The sequence below is a fragment of the Ranitomeya variabilis genome, chromosome 5 (assembly GCF_051348905.1).
Source record: "Ranitomeya variabilis isolate aRanVar5 chromosome 5, aRanVar5.hap1, whole genome shotgun sequence".
NCBI classification, from domain to species: Eukaryota; Metazoa; Chordata; class Amphibia; order Anura; family Dendrobatidae; genus Ranitomeya; species Ranitomeya variabilis.
Genome location: NC_135236.1, coordinates 631,690,711 through 631,708,816, shown reverse-complemented (window position 1 = coordinate 631,708,816; position 18,106 = coordinate 631,690,711). Strand labels below are relative to the sequence as shown.

Below are 18,106 nucleotides of genomic sequence, written 5' to 3'. Positions count from 1 at the left end.
AAAATGGAGCGCCCCCACTGCCGCAGGGCCGAGGGGTACCCGGTACCAGGCCTCCGAGTCTCTGTTCTGGGGTTGTCACGGTGGCTAGACCCGGTCCGTGACCCTGCTGAGGGGCGTCCAGTGAAAGGTGGTGGTAAATGGTGGTGATATTGCGGTGCAGTGTAGGTCGTAGTAAATAACGAGGACACCAGGTTGCAGTCTCTTTACCTCTTTACTGAAGGTTTTAGAATCCTCAGTCCAGAGCGCTGTCAACAGGGCTGTTTGAGACCGGCCGGTCCAAAGGCACATCAGGAGTTCTCTTTACAGGTGGGAATCAGTGTCTACCTTCTAGCGCTGTGTGTTGTAGTCCTTCCCTGCTGAGCTCCCGGGATAGTCCTCACAACTGATTCTGTCTGTCTCTGATGTTCGTTCTCTCTGTCCCCCAGGTGATATGGTAGGACGCACCCATATGACGGGGTAGGCCTGGAGTTCTTCCGGGACCCTAGAGTCGCCCCTCTCCCACAGCTGCCTCCGTTGTCTGCTTAGGTGATTTGTGTGAGACAGCCAACCTATAATTGGCTGTCCGGCCGTGGTTTGCAGTAGTACTTAGTGTCTCTTACTTGCTCGGCGTTCCGGCCACCGACTGTTTGCGCCTCAGAAGGATGTTGCCTCGGTCTAACAGCACGACTCCTTCTGGTCCTAATGCCTCTTTTCTGTATTCCCGTTGTTCACTGGTTAGTTCTGCTCTTAGGAGTCTGCCAGGATCCCATCCCTGACAGGTCCTCTCACTAGCTCTTCCCAGTTACTTCTCTCCCTGTCTTCCTGTCCAACCCCCAGTTTTACTAGAGTGTGAGGAGTGGCCTACTAGATAGAACCACCCCCCCTGGTGGCCGGAGTGTGAAGTGTAGTGTGAGTGTTACCTGGTCAGAGAAACTCCTTTAGTGCAATCAGACGTAACATCACTCCCCTTAGTGGCAGAGCGACATTACTGCAACGACCAGGACTCTGGGGCGCTGCGCATGTGCTGTTCCCCCTCATCTCCGACTGCAGGCGCTGAGTACTGACATCATGGCGCCCGCTGTCAGTTACGCTGACAGGGGTTGATGGGAGCGTAAAGCTCACTCTCTCATCAATGTGGTCAGCTGTATTGGCTGGGTCGCCGCTATCATGGGGCAAGTTGAGCACTTTGCTTCAGGCGGCAGTCCTCACTGAAAGACAGGGGGCGGCGGTCAGAACACCTGGTGCTGACTCTCCATTATCCCTGACATTTGCTATCACTAGTGCGGTGCGCGCGCCGCTGCCCACAACCCACGGTGTGCAATATCAGCCGGTCATCCCTGCACCCGCAGAGCAGCACACCACATATTGGCTACTCTGTGCAAACAGGAGCTATGATGAGGTCACAGGAGGGGAGGAGTCAGGGGTCACATGATCAGGACCTCCATGGATTGAAGGACTCTGCTGTGCTGGTTGCCATGGTAAATGTGTGTATGAGGTGTATGGAGCGGAGCCATGTTGTATGAGGTGTACGGTGCGGAGCTGAATGTGTACGAGGTGTATGGAGCGGAGCCGTGTGTGTATGAGGTGTACGGAGTGGAGCCGTGTGTGTATGAGGTGTATGGAGAGGAGCTGAATGTGTACGAGGTGTACAGAGCTGAGCCACGCGTGTATGAGGTGTAGGGAGCGGAGCCGCGTGTGTATGAGGTGTACGGAGCGGAGCCGCGTGTGTATGAGGTGTACGGAGCGGAGCCACATGTGTATGAGGAGTACGGAATGGAGCCGTATGTGTATGAGGTGTACGGAGCGGAGCCAGGTGTGTATGAGGTGTACGGAGCAGAGCCGTGTGTGTATGAGGTGTACGGAGCAGGGCTGAGTGTGTATGAGGTGTACGGAGCGGAGCCGAGTGTGTATGAGGTGTATGGAGCAGAGCCGGGTGTATGCGAGGTATCTGCAGCGGAGTTGCCTGAATACGGAGTGGAGCCGTGTGTGCAAGGTGTACAGAGCGCAGCCGCGTGTGTAGGAGTAACTATGTGTGGCCATTATACAGTATGGAGCATAATGTGAGGCCATCATACAGTATGGAGCATCATGTGGGCCCATTATACAGTATGGAGCACTGTGTGACCATTATACAGTATGGAGCATCATGTGGGTCTCATTAAACTTTATGAAGCAATATATGGGGCATGTTATTCTGTATGGAGCAATATATAGGGCTCATTATTATGTATGGAGCACTGTGGTGCCCAGAATACAGTATGGATGACTATACTGTCTGATTTATGACCTATTGTAGAATTTTCAATAGTTATCACTCATGTAATGTATGGGGGGACTGTACATTAAATGGGAGTTCTATAGGGGGCTGTTCTGTACATGTTCACCTCAGGCAGCAGTGTGGCTAGGTTCACCCCTGTGTATTGGCATCCAGCCGATACAGCTGACCCTGCGATGATGGGCAGGGGGCCTACTGCTGGCACAGGGGCACCATAGCAGCCCGGCGGCAGTGCATGGAGATCAATTCTTCCTGCTCTGCTGCAGAATGCAACTGTATCAGAGTGCTGATACAGTTGCTGTAGTTTTGCTACCTCTCAGAGCGCGGGGCCCTGGGCAACCGCCCCCTCTGCGGCCCCCTAGCTTCACTACTGCACCTTTGTAGTGTTCGGTGACATAAAGCGCTACACACACTATGACACACTAGTAATGGAGTCTATAAGACACCTATCCGTTACTAATCTTATAGTTATATTGTAATAAACACAAACCCAGAATAGCCTCCTTTATTTGTAAAATGAACACACAGGACATATCACAGGATTTGGATAATGCAAATTAAGTTTCTGTATCCATGAAAGGAAACAGAAGCATGGCGGAGCCCCAGGTCTTGTATCACAGAATTTCGATACTGCTCCCCTAATCAGGAAATCTACAGGCTCCTGTATGGGCCAGAAACAACCAATAATCGCTTAACACAAGCAGATTTCCCGATATCGGTCCATCCTGAGACCACAAGTTATATGATGACAAAGAACAGGAAAAGCCACTGAGTGGGAACTGCCACCTTGTAACCAACATTAGCCCCTCCCCTGCCTCTGCTGATTGGCTGAGCACAGAACTGTTAGGGAGTTTGAATTTCCCGCTCATCGTCGTCTCCGCAGCTTCTAAATGTCAGTATGTAACTTCTTCCTCTGTAAAGAGAAGGATCCGGAATAGTCTGTAATCTCCACCGAGCACAAAGGTCTCAGGTTATTTGGAGAATCATGAACTAAACCGAATCATGTTTTACCAGATGACTGAGACCCCAGAATATCAGATCTGGGGAGCAAAGGGTTAAATAACAGACACTGATCACAGCAACTGGCTCAGAGCTGTAGAGGAGCTCAGCCCCGGATCTCACCATCACCCTCCTCAGCATTTAGCCTTCACCTCTATTGCGCCACCTGCTATTTATCCCGTCGCTAGTAGAGACCCGGGCTGTGCAGCCGCAGACACGGCGGGAAGACTGGAGAGGACACAGGTGCATGGACGTCGCTCGGTGTCGGGTCGGACGATCCCCCACTGGAGTCCCTGATTAGTGGCGCAGTATCCGCAGAAGCGGCGCTGGACATAGCGGGGAGCCGGTACACGGACTGATCGGTGGCCGCATCCTCCTCGCAGGTGATTTGGGGCTTCGGACATTCCCGCTCCGTTACTGACGGTTCTCACCAGTTGTTTCTAGCTGGGGAAATGTCGCAGCGATCAGTCCTGGGCTCTGAACAGACAATCTGGTCAGCTGAGAGAGATCCGGGAGAGGAGCACAGGGGAGAGGCCGAGATCCGATCACTGCTCCTCTGCTTCTTGCAATAGGTGGCGTCCTCCGATCACTTGCGACAGTGAGAACATCAGTGAGAGAATCGCACCGACCCGATAGCAATAAAGCAAATCCAAAAAGAAGTTAAACCGCACCCAATAAACAAACAGCCTCCATGTGCAAAATGGCGCACGTCATACACCAGGGGGTCCAACCCGGTTACAAGTCCATAGCAAAGATAGAAAAAAGACAGCGCCACAACGGACAGTGATAATAGTCTTACGTTTTAATCTGCCTCCTGCGGCGACGTTTCCGTCCAATGACCTTTATCAAGCACAGTGTACAAACTTTCCAACCACCATTATATACCTATAGTACCACCCCCTAATCAGTGAAACCACCAATAGGGATGTGGCACAATACTTAGAAAAAACATGTCCATATAAATACATATAAAACCACATTTAAAAAAATAGTAATCCTAACAGTGTCTAATCTAACAGAGATCTACTAACCCTGATCGCTCTAATAGCCAGAATCCAGTATACAGCAATATAATGAAACTCTTCACCGTGGAATTGTAAACAAACGGTGTCCTTCCAATGAATGTATAGCATACACGGTAACCAAGGCAATAACCCCCACCCCCGGAAGGTATCCATAGTAGCCGCAGTCCAATGACGCTCCCAGAAGTCCGTATCACGTGAGCGTATCTCTTCAGCACACAGCGCACATTCCTGCGCAAGTCCAGTCCACTCCTGTGTCACCCTGGGGATCATCTATACTGCGCAGGATCAAGATCTTGGATGGTATCCGCGGAGGTCCAAATTCAGAGCGGTAATGCGCAAACTCCAAATCCTCTTATATCGTCCACCCAGTAAGACATGCAAAGATGGCAATGCGCATGTCACGTATGTCCGCTCATTACAAACATTCCTGTCCCATCTGCGCATATCTCCCATGGATCGCAGATCAAATGAAGACATCCACAAATTTCTCCTACATATCCCCTTTATTCCAATTATCATGGGGGAATCCAGCAACATAAAAAATAAACCTGGGGACTTATGATAAAGAGAAACCAAGAGAGGATATTCATCAATTCATACATACATAAAATTTTTCCATTATTTAGAGATCAAATAATACAATATCCTAAATTTGAAGAATATGTCAGAAAATCACCAACAAATAAATGTAAATATACGTTCATACAGACATTGTAGCTAAAACGACCACACACTTATGTTACACTTGGTATCATATCGCACATATTTAAGCAAACTGCTCTTATTTATAAATATAGAAATTAGGGACTGAAACCAGATAATACATAATATGCAGCTAGAACACTACTAAAAATAACCGTATATCTGATGGACAACAGTTATTCAAAAAAAAGGGGGGAGGGAAGGAAAGGGGGTAACAGGGGAAGGGGGGTGGGGGGGTGGAAAGGGTTGGAAATATCCCATAACAGAAATTATCCCAACACTACACGTAGAACAAACCGTCCATCGCATACAATTCCTCAAAAATTGCTGGCTCAGCTAATATATGGGTTAGCGAACATCAATTCCACCAATTACAAAATATACAACTAAAAACAACCCCAGAAAAAAGGGGGGATACCTAAACAAAAGAAAAAAGTATATAACACAGTTAAAAACACCATACCGATAAAGAACCACAGAAACATTATCGGATGCTAAAGACAACAGCTCTGTTGGTATTCAATGTTCATTCCCCTAGGATAAAGGGTGTCAAGCTCAAATATCCATCTAAGTTCCTTTTTCTTCAAGAGGGCAACACGGTCTCCGCCCCGTCGCATAACTGGTACATCATCTATGACTCTATACCTCAATTGATTGACTAAATGTCCCTTTTCTTTGAAGTGTCTCGGTACAGGAAGCTCCAATAATTGTGTCCTGATTAGTGTTGAGCGATACTTTCCGATATCGGAAAGTATCGGTATCGGAAAGTATCGGCCGATACCGTCAAAATATCGGATCCAATCCGATACCGATACCCGATCCCAATGCAAGTCAATGGGACGAAAATATCGGAATTAAAATAAACCCTTTATACACTTGTAGGTTCATTCTACATGAAGGAAAACAACTAAGAATAATGTAGGATGTATTGGGGGACGTGGCGGAGACATTAAAGGCACAGAGGTTTAGCCCAATGTAATAGAATAGCAGGATTTTTTTTTTTTTTGATGACGTTCGGCGTTAGAAAGAATTTGACTATGTTAATTTTTTTTTTTTTTTTATGCCACATATTGATGTTTCACTACTTCAACGCCCTTCACCTTCTTTTTTTCTTCTCCCACGCTTTCTTCTTCATTATCCTCATCATCAGCTTCTTTGACATCAACTTCTTCACCTTATTCATCTTCTTCTTCATCTTCTACCTATTATTTTTTGGGTTACATTGTTCATATTCTTTTTATTTTACTATTATCTTCATCATATTCTACTTCTTCATCATATTCTTATTTGTGACAGGCATTCCTGTAGTTGTTATCTATAAAAGTTTGAAGATTACACCTTCCGTTCTGCCTGTCACAAAACAGTTACATTTGTCCGCGTTCAGTTTGGCCTGCAGCATCAGGCTTTATCCAGGGGCACCACGAGGAGGAACGGACTCACCCCCATACACTGCTTAGTCTTCTTCTGCTTATAATTTAGATAATATTTTTTGCTCTGATATTTAGTGTTATGCTTAATGTTCTTCTGCTCTTTGTTCTGCAGCCTCTTGTTCTTCTGCTTCTCGGTCTTCCAGGTCGTCGTCGTCTCCAGGGTCGTCGTCTCCAGGGTCGTCGTCTCCCGGGTCATCGTCATCGGGGTGGTCTTCAGGGTCGTCGTCTCCGGGGTCGTCGTCATCACGGTGGTCTTCAGGGTCATCGTCTCCAGGGTCGTCGTCATCACGGTGGTTGTCGTCTCTGGTGTCGTCGTCATCTTAGGGGTGTTCTTCCGGGTCATCGTGTTTAGTCTCTTGAACTTGGAAATGTAGCAGAAGGTACAAGAAGGCTCAGAAAATGCCGAGAACCAGCTGATGGAACTGGAACTCGGATGGCTACCCAAAGGTCCAAGAGCCAATGGAACTACCGAGGACCAGCTGACGTTACTGGAACCCGGTTACTAAGCAGGAGGTACCCGTGCCTGAAAGCACTACCAAGGACCACCTGACGTTGGTGGAACTCGGATACCCAGAGGGAGGCACCAAAGCCAAAGGCTCTGCCCGGAACCAGCTGACGGTACTGGAACCAGGATGGGGAGCAGAAGGTACAAGAGCAAAAGACAGTGCCGAGAACCAGCTGACGGTGCTGGAACCCGGATGGGTAGCCGAAGGTCCAAGAGCCAATGGAACTACCGAGGACCAGCTGACGTTACTGGAACCCGGTTACTAAGCAGGAGGTACCCGTGCCTGAAAGCACTACCAAGGACCACCTGACGTTGGTGGAACTCGGATACCCAGAGGGAGGCACCTAAGCCAAAGGCTCTGCCCGGAACCAGCTGACGGTACTGGAACCAGGATGGGGAGCAGAAGGTACAAGAGCAAGTGTCTGCGTGGCTTTTGCAGGACACGATGCCGGCTGCACAGCAGGGGAACAGCTGGCGGTGCTGAACCCCACTGACACATTGGCGAGGTGTTTTTCTCTGTGCAGCTAGCAGTACCGGGCCCCAACTGGCGGTGTTGGAGCCCGGGGTCAGCAGGAGGAGGAGAGGGAGCAGAGTGTAGGCCGAAGCCTGCACTGGCGGCAGCTTTGGGTCTGTTGTGCCTGCGTGGCTGTTGCAGGACACGTTGCCGGCTGCACAGCAGGGGAACAGCTGGCGGTGCTGAACCCCACTGACACATTGGCGAGGTGTTTTTCTCTGTGCAGCTAGCAGTACCGGGCCCCAACTGGCGGTGTTGGAGCCCGGGCTCTGCAGGGGGAGCAGAGTGTAGGCCGAAGCCTAATCGAACCAATTTCAAAGGTAACCTTTAACCCCCCCTCAGGGGTTACAAAGTAGAAGAGCCACAGCTTATGCAGCAGTAGTGGTGCACAAGTCAAAGGTTGCTCTTTTAATTTGGCTCCTTGCACACGCTGAATGGAACACGTATAACATTTAGCCCTTTATACAGTCAAACTGTGTTGGAGGCGCGAGTTCCCTTTGTAATGAGACGCAGCACAGATGTCAAGAATCCCACCTTGGTGCTGGGTGCAGCCTCCTGAGCGTTGTTATTTGCTGTACAGGAGTCTGCGCTGTCGTGTTATCCCCTGGCCTAGCGCTGTTAGCGCTGCCCATCTTCTGACCTCATTTAATGTTGGCTGGTGCGGTTCGCGATGCCCATGAATCACAGCCCCGCAGTGTATTGACATAGTTAAAACACTGCGGGGCTGGGATTCATGGCCTGGCGCAGTACATATGTTCGCCTCTCGCTTGGGTTCTTACACCTGCTTCAGACTATGTGGCGTCAGCTGATCCCTTATCGCATGCCACGGCCATGAAGCCACACAGTCTGAAGAAGGCGGAAGGAGATGAGGGACAGGCGAACTGATGCACTGCTCATGCCCATCAAACACACCCTCGCACTCCCAAGAAATAAGACACCGAGGGGCGTTGTGTGGGTCAGGGCGGCCGCAGAGGCGCAGGCAGCCAAACAATGATGCCAGAAGACGGGCAGCGCTACCAAGGGGGTTGCAGCGTGTCATTACAAAGGAAAGTCACACCACCGGGACGGTTAAATGGTCACACAGAGGACACATTTTAGACGTGTTTTCCGTTGCACATGTGCGAGGAGAATACGTTTATGAGCCACCTTGCACACATGCAGCATTACCGCTGTACAAGGTGGCCTTAAAAACGTACAAACGCCTGGGGGAGGGGGGACAGGTTCCCTTCAATTTCAGTTCTGGTGTCTGCGTGGCTTTTGCAGGACACGATGCCGGCTGCACAGCAGGGGAACAGCTGGCGGTGCTGAACCCCACTGACACATTGGCGAGGTGTTTTTCTCTGTGCAGCTAGCAGTACCGGGCCTCAACTGGCGGTGTTGGAGCCCGGGGTCAGCAGGAGGAGGAGAGGGAGCAGAGTGTAGGCCGAAGCCTGCACTGGCGGCAGCTTTGGGTCTGTTGTGCCTGCGTGGCTGTTGCAGGACACGTTGCCGGCTGCACAGCAGGGGAACAGCTGGCGGTGCTGAACCCCACTGACACATTGGCGAGGTGTTTTTCTCTGTGCAGCTAGCAGTACCGGGCCCCAACTGGCGGTGTTGGAGCCCGGGCTCTGCAGGGGGAGCAGAGTGTAGGCCGAAGCCTAATCAAACCAATTTCAAAGGTAACCTTTAACCCCCCCTCAGGGGTTACAAAGTAGAAGAGCCACAGCTTATGCAGCAGTAGTGGTGCACAAGTCAAAGGTTGCTCTTTTAATTTGGCTCCTTGCACACGCTGAATGGAACACGTATAACATTTAGCCCTTTATACAGTCAAACTGTGTTGGAGGCGCGAGTTCCCTTTGTAATGAGACGCAGCACAGATGTCAAGAATCCCACCTTGGTGCTGGGTGCAGCCTCCTGAGCGTTGTTATTTGCTGTACAGGAGTCTGCGCTGTCGTGTTATCCCCTGGCCTAGCGCTGTTAGCGCTGCCCATCTTCTGACCTCATTTAATGTTGGCTGGTGCGGTTCGCGATGCCCATGAATCACAGCCCCGCAGTGTATTGACATAGTTAAAACACTGCGGGGCTGGGATTCATGGCCTGGCGCAGTACATATGTTCGCCTCTCGCTTGGGTTCTTACACCTGCTTCAGACTATGTGGCGTCAGCTGATCCCTTATCGCATGCCACGGCCATGAAGCCGCACAGTCTGAAGAAGGCGGAAGGAGATGAGGGACAGGCGAACTGATGCACTGCTCATGCCCATCAAACACACCCTCGCACTCCCAAGAAATAAGACACCGAGGGGCGTTGTGTGGGTCAGGGCGGCCGCAGAGGCGCAGGCAGCCAAACAATGATGCCAGAAGACGGGCAGCGCTACCAAGGGGGTTGCAGCGTGTCATTACAAAGGAAAGTCACACCACCGGGACGGTTAAATGGTCACACAGAGGACACATTTTAGACGTGTTTTCCGTTCCACATGTGCGAGGAGAATACGTTTATGAGCCACCTTGCACACATGCAGCATTACCGCTGTACAAGGTGGCCTTAAAAACGTACAAACGCCTGGGGGAGGGGGGACAGGTTCCCTTCAATTTCAGTTCTGGTGTCTGTGTGGCTTTTGCAGGACACGATGCCGGCTGCACAGCAGGGGAACAGCTGGCGGTGCTGAACCCCACTGACACATAGGCGAGGTGTTTTTCTCTGTGCAGCTAGCAGTACCGGGCCCCAACTGGCGGTGTTGGAGCCCGGGGTCAGCAGGAGGAGGAGAGGGAGCAGAGTGTAGGCCGAAGCCTGCACTGGCGGCAGCTTTGGGTCTGTTGTGCCTGCGTGGCTGTTGCAGGACACGTTGCCGGCTGCACAGCAGGGGAACAGCTGGCGGTGCTGAACCCCACTGACACATTGGCGAGGTGTTTTTCTCTGTGCAGCTAGCAGTACCGGGCCCCAACTGGCGGTGTTGGAGCCCGGGCTCTGCAGGGGGAGCAGAGTGTAGGCCGAAGCCTAATCGAACCAATTTCAAAGGTAACCTTTAACCCCCCCTCAGGGGTTACAAAGTAGAAGAGCCACAGCTTATGCAGCAGTAGTGGTGCACAAGTCAAAGGTTGCTCTTTTAATTTGGCTCCTTGCACACGCTGAATGGAACACGTATAACATTTAGCCCTTTATACAGTCAAACTGTGTTGGAGGCGCGAGTTCCCTTTGTAATGAGACGCAGCACAGATGTCAAGAATCCCACCTTGGTGCTGGGTGCAGCCTCCTGAGCGTTGTTATTTGCTGTACAGGAGTCTGCGCTGTCGTGTTATCCCCTGGCCTAGCGCTGTTAGCGCTGCCCATCTTCTGACCTCATTTAATGTTGGCTGGTGCGGTTCGCGATGCCCATGAATCACAGCCCCGCAGTGTATTGACATAGTTAAAACACTGCGGGGCTGGGATTCATGGCCTGGCGCAGTACATATGTTCGCCTCTCGCTTGGGTTCTTACACCTGCTTCAGACTATGTGGCGTCAGCTGATCCCTTATCGCATGCCACGGCCATGAAGCCGCACAGTCTGAAGAAGGCGGAAGGAGATGAGGGACAGGCGAACTGATGCACTGCTCATGCCCATCAAACACACCCTCGCACTCCCAAGAAATAAGACACCGAGGGGCGTTGTGTGGGTCAGGGCGGCCGCAGAGGCGCAGGCAGCCAAACAATGATGCCAGAAGACGGGCAGCGCTACCAAGGGGGTTGCAGCGTGTCATTACAAAGGAAAGTCACACCACCGGGACGGTTAAATGGTCACACAGAGGACACATTTTAGACGTGTTTTCCGTTCCACATGTGCGAGGAGAATACGTTTATGAGCCACCTTGCACACATGCAGCATTACCGCTGTACAAGGTGGCCTTAAAAACGTACAAACGCCTGGGGGAGGGGGGACAGGTTCCCTTCAATTTCAGTTCTGGTGTCTGCGTGGCTTTTGCAGGACACGATGCCGGCTGCACAGCAGGGGAACAGCTGGCGGTGCTGAACCCCACTGACACATTGGCGAGGTGTTTTTCTCTGTGCAGCTAGCAGTACCGGGCCCCAACTGGCGGTGTTGGAGCCCGGGGTCAGCAGGAGGAGGAGAGGGAGCAGAGTGTAGGCCGAAGCCTGCACTGGCGGCAGCTTTGGGTCTGTTGTGCCTGCGTGGCTGTTGCAGGACACGTTGCCGGCTGCACAGCAGGGGAACAGCTGGCGGTGCTGAACCCCACTGACACATTGGCGAGGTGTTTTTCTCTGTGCAGCTAGCAGTACCGGGCCCCAACTGGCGGTGTTGGAGCCCGGGCTCTGCAGGGGGAGCAGAGTGTAGGCCGAAGCCTAATCGAACCAATTTCAAAGGTAACCTTTAACCCCCCCTCAGGGGTTACAAAGTAGAAGAGCCACAGCTTATGCAGCAGTAGTGGTGCACAAGTCAAAGGTTGCTCTTTTAATTTGGCTCCTTGCACACGCTGAATGGAACACGTATAACATTTAGCCCTTTATACAGTCAAACTGTGTTGGAGGCGCGAGTTCCCTTTGTAATGAGACGCAGCACAGATGTCAAGAATCCCACCTTGGTGCTGGGTGCAGCCTCCTGAGCGTTGTTATTTGCTGTACAGGAGTCTGCGCTGTCGTGTTATCCCCTGGCCTAGCGCTGTTAGCGCTGCCCATCTTCTGACCTCATTTAATGTTGGCTGGTGCGGTTCGCGATGCCCATGAATCACAGCCCCGCAGTGTATTGACATAGTTAAAACACTGCGGGGCTGGGATTCATGGCCTGGCGCAGTACATATGTTCGCCTCTCGCTTGGGTTCTTACACCTGCTTCAGACTATGTGGCGTCAGCTGATCCCTTATCGCATGCCACGGCCATGAAGCCGCACAGTCTGAAGAAGGCGGAAGGAGATGAGGGACAGGCGAACTGATGCACTGCTCATGCCCATCAAACACACCCTCGCACTCCCAAGAAATAAGACACCGAGGGGCGTTGTGTGGGTCAGGGCGGCCGCAGAGGCGCAGGCAGCCAAACAATGATGCCAGAAGACGGGCAGCGCTACCAAGGGGGTTGCAGCGTGTCATTACAAAGGAAAGTCACACCACCGGGACGGTTAAATGGTCACACAGAGGACACATTTTAGAAGTGTTTTCCGTTCCACATGTGCGAGGAGAATACGTTTATGAGCCACCTTGCACACATGCAGCATTACCGCTGTACAAGGTGGCCTTAAAAACGTACAAACGCCTGGGGGAGGGGGGACAGGTTCCCTTCAATTTCAGTTCTGGTGTCTGCGTGGCTTTTGCAGGACACGATGCCGGCTGCACAGCAGGGGAACAGCTGGCGGTGCTGAACCCCACTGACACATTGGCGAGGTGTTTTTCTCTGTGCAGCTAGCAGTACCGGGCCCCAACTGGCGGTGTTAGAGCCCAGGGTCAGCAGGAGGAGCAGGGGGAGCGGAGTGTAGGCCGAAGCCTGCACTGGAGCAAGTTGAAAGGAAACCTTTAACCCCCCCCCCCCCAGGCGTTTGTAGCTGGAAGAGCCATCGTGTACAGCACTAATGCTGGAAAAGGTAAACTTAGCTCTTTTAATTATGGTCCTTGCAGATGCTGAACCTAACACTTATGAAATGTGTCCCCTCACAGCGTTCAACCGTCCGGTAGGTGGAACTTTCCTTTGTCATGTGACGCAGCACAGCCGTCATTTTTACCCCCTTGTCGCCGTGCGCCGCCTCCTCAGCGTTGTTTGAATCTGTCCCGGAGCCTGCGCTGTTAGGTTACCCCTTGGCCATGCACACATTTTGCGCTGCCCGTCTTCTGACATCATTTGCTGTCAGGCTGGCTGCGCCTGTGCGGGTGCGCTGTCCGAGATTCAGCCTCGCGGTGTCGTCTAATGTAATCCCACCGCGGGCCTGGGATCCGTGTCCATGCGCAGTGCATATCCTCGCCTCTCACTCCCCTCCCTACGGCTTCTTAAGACTGTGCGGTGTCACGGCCGTGGCATGCTATTAGGGATCAGCTGACACCGAACAGTCTTTAGAAGCCGTAGGGAGGGGAGTGAGAGGCGAGGATATGCACTGCGCATGGACACGGATCCCAGGCCCGCGGTGGGATTACATTAGACGACACCGCGAGGCTGAATCTCGGACAGCGCACCCGCACAGGCGCAGCCAGCCTGACAGCAAATGATGTCAGAAGACGGGCAGCGCAAAATGTGTGCATGGCCAAGGGGTAACCTAACAGCGCAGGCTCCGGGACAGATTCAAACAACGCTGAGGAGGCGGCGCACGGCGACAAGGGGGTAAAAATGACGGCTGTGCTGCGTCACATGACAAAGGAAAGTTCCACCTACCGGACGGTTGAACGCTGTGAGGGGACACATTTCATAAGTGTTAGGTTCAGCATCTGCAAGGAGCACCACGAAAAGAGGCACTTTTTCCCTTTGCATCATTACTGCTGCACAAGGTGGCTCCTTCAGTAACAAACGCCTGGGGGGGGGGGGACAGGTTCCCTTAAATTTAACTTGTTGTGCCTGCGTGGCGGTCGCAGTACACGTTGCCGTATACACAGCAGGGGAACAGCTGGCGGTGCTGAACCCCACTAACACATTGGCGAGGTGTTTGGCTCTGTGCGTACAGCACTTCTGGACGGCAACTGGCGGTGTTGGAGCCCAGGGACAGGTGGAGGAGGAGGAGGTTGGAGGAGGTAGGAGGGATTGCCACACACACAGCAGGGGAACAGCTGACGTTACTGAACCCCAATAACAGAGGAGGGACTGTTGACTGTGCGTACAGCACTTCTGGACGGCAACTGGCGGTGTTGAAGCCCAGGGGCAGGTGGAGGAGGAGGAGGTTGGAGGAGGTAGGAGGGATTGCCACACACACAGCAGGGGAACAGCTGACGTTACTGAACCCCAATAACAGAGGAGGGACTGTTGACTGTGCGTACAGCACTTCTGGACGGCAACTGGCGGTGTTGAAGCCCAGGGGCAGGTGGAGGAGGAGGAGGTTGGAGGAGGTAGGAGGGATTGCCACACACACAGCAGGGGAACAGCTGACGTTACTGAACCCCAATAACAGAGGAGGGACTGTTGACTGTGCGTACAGCACTTCTGGACGGCAACTGGCGGTGTTGGAGCCCAGGGACAGGTGGAGGAGGAGGAGGTTGGAGGAGGTAGGAGGGATTGCCACACACACAGCAGGGGAACAGCTGACGTTACTGAACCCCAATAACAGAGGAGGGACTGTTGACTGTGCGTACAGCACTTCTGGACGGCAACTGGCGGTGTTGAAGCCCAGGGGCAGGTGGAGGAGGAGGAGGTTGGAGGAGGTAGGAGGGATTGCCACACACACAGCAGGGGAACAGCTGACGTTACTGAACCCCAATAACAGAGGAGGGACTGTTGACTGTGCGTACAGCACTTCTGGACGGCAACTGGCGGTGTTGAAGCCCAGGGGCAGGTGGAGGAGGAGGAGGTTGGAGGAGGTAGGAGGGATTGCCACACACACAGCAGGGGAACAGCTGACGTTACTGAACCCCAATAACAGAGGAGGGACTGTTGACTGTGCGTACAGCACTTCTGGACGGCAACTGGCGGTGTTGAAGCCCAGGGGCAGGTGGAGGAGGAGGAGGTTGGAGGAGGTAGGAGGGATTGCCACACACACAGCAGGGGAACAGCTGACGTTACTGAACCCCAATAACAGAGGAGGGACTGTTGACTGTGCGTACAGCACTTCTGGACGGCAACTGGCGGTGTTGAAGCCCAGGGGCAGGTGGAGGAGGAGGAGGTTGGAGGAGGTAGGAGGGATTGCCACACACACAGCAGGGGAACAGCTGACGTTACTGAACCCCAATAACAGAGGAGGGACTGTTGACTGTGCGTACAGCACTTCTGGACGGCAACTGGCGGTGTTGGAGCCCAGGGACAGGTGGAGGAGGAGGAGGTTGGAGGAGGTAGGAGGGATTGCCACACACACAGCAGGGGAACAGCTGACGTTACTGAACCCCAATAACAGAGGAGGGACTGTTGACTGTGCGTACAGCACTTCTGGACGGCAACTGGCGGTGTTGAAGCCCAGGGGCAGGTGGAGGAGGAGGAGGTTGGAGGAGGTAGGAGGGATTGCCACACACACAGCAGGGGAACAGCTGACGTTATTGAACCCCAATAACAGAGGAGGGACTGTTGACTGTGCGTACAGCACTTCTGGACGGCAACTGGCGGTGTTGGAGCCCAGGGACAGGTGGAGGAGGAGGAGGTTGGAGGAGGTAGGAGTGATTGCCACACACACAGCAGGGGAACAGCTGCCGTTACTGAACCCCAATAACAGAGGAGGGACTGTTGACTGTGCGTACAGCACTTCTGGACGGCAACTGGCGGTGTTGGAGCCCAGGGGCAGGTGGAGGAGGAGGAGGTTGGAGGAGGTAGGAGGGATTGCCACACACACAGCAGGGGAACAGCTGACGTTACTGAACCCCAATAACAGAGGAGGGACTGTTGACTGTGCGTACAGCACTTCTGGACGGCAACTGGCGGTGTTGGAGCCCAGGGACAGGTGGAGGAGGAGGAGGTTGGAGGAGGTAGGAGGGATTGCCACACACACAGCAGGGGAACAGCTGACGTTACTGAACCCCAATAACAGAGGAGGGACTGTTGACTGTGCGTACAGCACTTCTGGACGGCAACTGGCGGTGTTGGAGCCCAGGGACAGGTGGAGGAGGAGGAGGTTGGAGGAGGTAGGAGGGATTGCCACACACACAGCAGGGGAACAGCTGACGTTACTGAACCCCAATAACAGAGGAGGGACTGTTGACTGTGCGTACAGCACTTCTGGACGGCAACTGGCGGTGTTGAAGCCCAGGGGCAGGTGGAGGAGGAGGAGGTTGGAGGAGGTAGGAGGGATTGCCACACACACAGCAGGGGAACAGCTGACGTTACTGAACCCCAATAACAGAGGAGGGACTGTTGACTGTGCGTACAGCACTTCTGGACGGCAACTGGCGGTGTTGAAGCCCAGGGGCAGGTGGAGGAGGAGGAGGTTGGAGGAGGTAGGAGGGATTGCCACACACACAGCAGGGGAACAGCTGACGTTACTGAACCCCAATAACAGAGGAGGGACTGTTGACTGTGCGTACAGCACTTCTGGACGGCAACTGGCGGTGTTGGAGCCCAGGGACAGGTGGAGGAGGAGGAGGTTGGAGGAGGTAGGAGGGATTGCCACACACACAGCAGGGGAACAGCTGACGTTACTGAACCCCAATAACAGAGGAGGGACTGTTGACTGTGCGTACAGCACTTCTGGACGGCAACTGGCGGTGTTGAAGCCCAGGGGCAGGTGGAGGAGGAGGAGGTTGGAGGAGGTAGGAGGGATTGCCACACACACAGCAGGGGAACAGCTGACGTTACTGAACCCCAATAACAGAGGAGGGACTGTTGACTGTGCGTACCGCACTTCTGGACGGCAACTGGCGGTGTTGAAGCCCAGGGGCAGGTGGAGGAGGAGGAGGTTGGAGGAGGTAGGAGGGATTGCCACACACACAGCAGGGGAACAGCTGACGTTACTGAACCCCAATAACAGAGGAGGGACTGTTGACTGTGCGTACAGCACTTCTGGACGGCAACTGGCGGTGTTGGAGCCCAGGGACAGGTGGAGGAGGAGGAGGTTGGAGGAGGTAGGAGGGATTGCCACACACACAGCAGGGGAACAGCTGCCGTTACTGAACCCCAATAACAGAGGAGGGACTGTTGACTGTGCGTACAGCACTTCTGGACGGCAACTGGCGGTGTTGGAGCCCAGGGACAGGTGGAAAAGCAGAGGAACACAATGTAGGCCGAAGCCTGAGAAAGTCGAAAGGGAACCTTTAACCCCCCCCCAAGGCGTTTGTAGCTGAAAGAGCCAGCTTGTGCAGCACAAAAGATGCAAAAGGAAAAGGTGGCTCTTTTCATCATGCTCCTTGCAAACACAGAACTAAACACTTATAAAATGTGTCCCCTGCAACCGTAAAACCGTCCCGGAGGTGGGACTTTCCTTCGTAATGTGACGCAGCACAGCCGTCATTCCTACCCCCCCGGCGCCGCGCACCGGCTCCTCAGCGTTGTTTTATTCCGTCCCGGAGCCTGCGCTGTTATGTTATCCCGTGGCCAGGCACACTTAGCGCTGCCCGTCTTCTGGCATCATTTGGTGTCAGGATGGCTGCGCCTGTGCGGCCGCGCTGGCAGAGAGCCCGCCTCGCAGTGTCTTCTGATTTAATCCCACTGGGGGCCTGGGATCCATGGACATGCGCAGTGCATATCCTCGCCTCTCACTCCCCTCCCTACGGCTTCTTAAGACTGTGCGGTGTCACGGCCGTGGCATGCTATTAGGGACCAGCTGACACCGAACAGTCTGAAGAAGCCATAGGGAAATGAGTGAGAGGTGGAGGTTCAGATATGCACTGCGCATGTCCATGGATCCCAGGCCCCCAGTGGGATTAAATCAGAAGACACTGCGAGGCGGGCTCTCTGCCAGCACGGCCGCACAGGCGCAGCCATCCTGACACCAAATTGTCATGATCTCCATGGCTAGAGAACATAGCATAAGCCTATATAGGAACAAGCTCTTGGAAGATGGGAACTGTACTGACCATGAACTAAACCTACCGCACAACTAGAAGTAGCCAGGTAGCATGTCCTACTTTTTATCCCTATATGCCCAGCGCCGGCCGGAGAACTA

General features: G+C 53.2%; 1 protein-coding gene across 1 annotated transcript in view; it reads left to right on the top strand.

The window, feature by feature from the left end:
* Positions 1-3,201: 3,201 nt before the first annotated feature.
* LOC143773949 (histone H1.01-like) overlaps positions 3,202-18,106 on the top strand; it is a 208,196-nt gene continuing 193,291 nt past the window's right edge. Inside the window, exon 1 of the mRNA XM_077261252.1 lies at positions 3,202-3,636. The gene's annotated coding sequence lies outside the window, so the exon portion shown is untranslated. The remainder of the gene's footprint in view (positions 3,637-18,106) is intronic.